Source organism: Pyrus communis, chromosome 16 (genome assembly GCF_963583255.1).
Source record: "Pyrus communis chromosome 16, drPyrComm1.1, whole genome shotgun sequence".
Classification (NCBI taxonomy): domain Eukaryota; kingdom Viridiplantae; phylum Streptophyta; class Magnoliopsida; order Rosales; family Rosaceae; genus Pyrus; species Pyrus communis.
The window spans coordinates 7,802,481-7,806,648 of NC_084818.1; the positions used below are offsets into that span (position 1 = coordinate 7,802,481).

At 34.3% G+C, this 4,168-nt stretch overlaps 1 pseudogene; it reads left to right on the forward strand.

Moving 5' to 3' along the window:
• The first annotated feature begins 375 nt into the window (after positions 1-375).
• LOC137721093 (chorismate synthase, chloroplastic-like) overlaps positions 376-4,168 on the forward strand; it is an 11,139-nt pseudogene continuing 7,346 nt past the window's right edge.

Below are 4,168 nucleotides of genomic sequence, written 5' to 3' on the forward strand. Positions count from 1 at the left end.
TAGATGAGGACCAAATGCATTTATTTTTTAATTGTGCATGGTGTCACTAAATTGATTTGGGACCCTTGTTCAATTAAGCCAAGCAATTTCACTAATGCTAATTTCAACTCGGTAGTAGATTGGCTAAATTCTTTAAAGTATGTTGATAAAGAAGTTCCTAATGATTTAAGCTTGTGTTTGCTTCTTTGTTGGCAAAATTGGAATGATTGTAATAATATTGTGTTCAGAAATGTTTTGCCCATCCCGTCAAGATCTAAGTTATTGACTATATCTATAGGTGAGCGATATCTTAAAGCCAATGATAAATGTTTGAAAAGAAATACCACTGATAAAGGTAAGCGATATCTGGTGTTTGCGCTTGTCGTGCGTGTGAGTTGGTGGATAAATTAATGGATTGCAGTCATTGCATGACCCACGATGTGCTGTCCCTCTCAGCTGTGGCCCATTGCATGGCTGCTACGAAGACAATACCGGAAGCACGGCGTACATTTCACTCCCTCCATATTTTCCTTCTTCTTCCTCCTTTTTCTTCTCCTTGTTTTTGGTTGTCGGTGGGCTGAGAGTTTCAGTGGCCGGGTTCAACTGCCATGGCTTCATCTCTCGTTTCCATACCATTCCTCGGAGCTCCAACCACCAATGCCCTTTCTGGTCTTCGGACCACCTCGTCCTCCGTTCAATTTGTGATGCGCCCGAGAACCGCAAAGAAACTACGTCAGTCTCTCTCTCTCTGTCCCTATTTCTGCCCATTTGGTTGCTTACTGTTATTTAACTAGGAATTAATTTAAGTACTTTTTTTTGAAGATTTATTTGTATTTTTATTTCATCAAAGTATTTTCAGTCATTTTAAAAGTACGTTCAAATGAGCTTTTAAGCTTTTTCGATTTAATTTTTGTACTTCCTCAACAGCAATGTGCGAGCATTTTTGTTATGGGAAAATTAGAATCCCCTACAATTTTTCTATATTATTTAGATTAAACATATGTGCCTTTTTAAAATTTGATTAACATGTTTTAAGCAATAATCATCTCTATTTTTTAAAATTAAAATAACTTTTAAATTTATCCTTTTATCTACGTGATGCACTTTTCCTTATTCAGTGGACATATTAGTAATTAAACTATATTTTCTCTTCTTCCAAATAAGTTTTTTTCCATCATAGATTTTTTTTTTTTTTTTGTTATGCAAACATTTAATATTATTTGTTTTTCCAAATGGTTTTTTCTTTTTCAAGTAGTGTGTGATCAACATAAAAGCTCAGTGTAATTTTTTCAATTTTTTTTGTGAAATTATATAATTATATTTTTTTGCTGTTTTTTTAAGTATAGTTGTTGACGAATTATTATTAAGTACAATACATTACGTATATATTATCTAGTTTGAATTTACAAAAATCATTAATTGGTAAGTTTATTTGTAATTTTGGTACGTTTAATTTGATACATATTGTTAATATTGGTACATTATTTTTATTTTGTACACATTGTGTATTGGTACGTTTATATTATTCTCAATCCTATTTTGTTTTAACATACTAAAAGAAAAACTTATTTCGGTACGTTTGATTTTGGGGGATTTAAAAATATTTTAAACTATTTTGGAAAGAAAATATCTTAAATCGTATATAATTATTGCTAAATTGTAGCATTATTGTGAAAATAAATTGAATCTAACCAATTTTTGTTTTTTTACAATTATTTCTAACGGAAGAGAGTGTAATCAAAAGGCTAGATTATAGGAAATTTGTTACAATATAATGTGCATATAGTACCAAAATTATGACAAAAAAAAGTTTAATCAAATCATTAAAAGAAATGGATATTTGATTTAAAAAATTCAAACTGAAACGTATATCAAAAAGATCCCTTTTGTTATCTACAATGCAGCCACTGAAATTATCCATGTGCGCAAAAATCATGAACCTTTTGTAAAATGATAATCTTGTTTCGGCTCAAGAAAAATGGTCCAACCTAAAGCAAGTGCATGCTTACACTGTGTCAGAAAACTCTAGAAACATTAGGAAGGCATATTGCAAGTTATAAAATTGTGTGGACATAAAGGCAAAGTCTATGTCGGTGTGCATTAGTTGGAAAAATCTAGCAAAATTACAGATTTGTACTAGACGGCAGCAAATTGTGTGGCTGGGCATTGGTTGGAAAAATCTAGCAATATTACAGATTTGTACTAGACGGCAGCAAATTGTGTGGCTGGGCAATTCCACCGACTTGGTGAGGAGTGAGAAGTCAGAAGAAGCAACAAAGCTTTTAAAAGTGTTTGAATGTTTCCTCTTGTATTAATTTATTGTGTGAGAGTAAAAAACATCTTTGTGTGTAATACTTGAGTGTTCTTTTTTTCTTTCTCTTGTCTATCAAATTTCTGCTGCGTTACATTTTTCGTTGTGAGACAAACATCTACAAAGTAATGAAGTCTTTTCAAGCCCCAACATCTTTCACTCTAAAGACTGTAACTTATTAGCTTCTGCAATCACTAACCAAGTTCCAAAACCCAACTTTTGATCCATGTGGGGACCAAAACGGTCCTAGGGCTATTCTAACATTTTCTTCACATAGGAGAAAAACAAGAATTGTGCCTCTGATTTCCGAAGATTTTTCAGGGTATTTGGGTCTCAACCATAATTTGTTCCTTATTTCCTTCACTAGGTTCGATTCAAGATTGATGGCTGTTATGTAGCTAACAGGCGTCAATGTGAGTTTTGGGGGACTCAGGTGATCAAAAGAGCGAGAGAGATGAAGTGGGCGAGTCATTCTTCCGCTTAGAAGGACTTTTATTTTTAATATGAGTAGTGATACTAGGCATGGGAGTTGAGTTGAGCAAGAGGATGACAAGAATGATGTCATGCCAAACCCAAATGATGGTTCGGTTTTCGATTTTTCAAACTCACCCCTAGTACATTTAGGATACAAGTATCCAGCTTTTAGGATACATTTACACATTCAAAAAAGATAATGAGGAGGAGTAAATTAATAGGAGACATTACAATTGAAAGTTGTTGAATACAAAGAGTTTCCCTCTAATTAAAACCTTGAATACAATTCTCACACTTCTTCTACTGTATATAAAGAGGATTATATTTCCAACTTTTCTTCTCCAACAACTCAAATGTACGTGAATTTGAAAGATGAATGATTTTTAAAATGTATATTTTTGTTGCTCTTTATATTTTTACTTGTCGTATCCATAGCGCATCGTATAATTTGGAGAGATTTTTCGTATCACCTTATTGGGGTCGTATCCTATCGCCAGTAATATAAATTTGATATGTTAGAGATCGTAGTAAGTTACAACTTTGTTATCAATTCTGAAAGTTTTGGTGTTGAATTTCAGAGGTGCAGGCAGCTGGGAACATTACCGGGAATCATTTTCGTGTTACAACTTTTGGGGAAGCTCATGGAGGTGGTGTTGGTTGTGTAATTGATGGATGCCCTCCTCGTATGCCCCTCTCCGAAAAGGATTTGCGGGTGAACTTGACCGAAGGTATTCGATGTAGAGTTTGTGAGGCATTTGGTCTGGGATTATTGCATGCTGGCAGTATTAGTTTCCTTGGATGTATAGGTGTTTATATCGGGACATCAGTGTATATTATTCTATGCAATAATCATGGAAAGCTTCCTCTAAAATTGTTGAGTTCTCGTTTGTTTTGATGCAAACTTGTTATGAACTTATGGGTTGTCAGGAGGCCAGGTCAGAGTCCAATTACTACCCTTAGGAAGGAAACTGACACATGCCAAATACTTTCGGGAGTTCATGATGGTTAGATCTTTGTGGAATTTGTGTGTGTGTGTGTGTGTGTTTATTTGGGATTTTGGTTCCTTTTGCAGCTGTCTTCAGTGGCGTGTATTCTATTTGATGTCATATTTGACTGCAGGAGTGACAACTGGGACACCAATTCTTGTGCTTGTACCCAATACTGATCAGAAAGGAGGTGTAAGTATCCAGTCTAGAGGGCATATATATGAAGAGGAATGAAAACGGGTGGAGGGTTTAAGGACTAATATTTCTTTGCTCGTGTTTTTTTACCTTTATTTTTTCTGGGCTGTGGAATTTGTAGTTTTCAATCTATTTAATCATGCAACCATGGTTTTTGAAACTAGACAAAGCTTAAATATTTTGAAGTTCATCTCCGTATTAAATGTGTCGGATGCATGGTGCT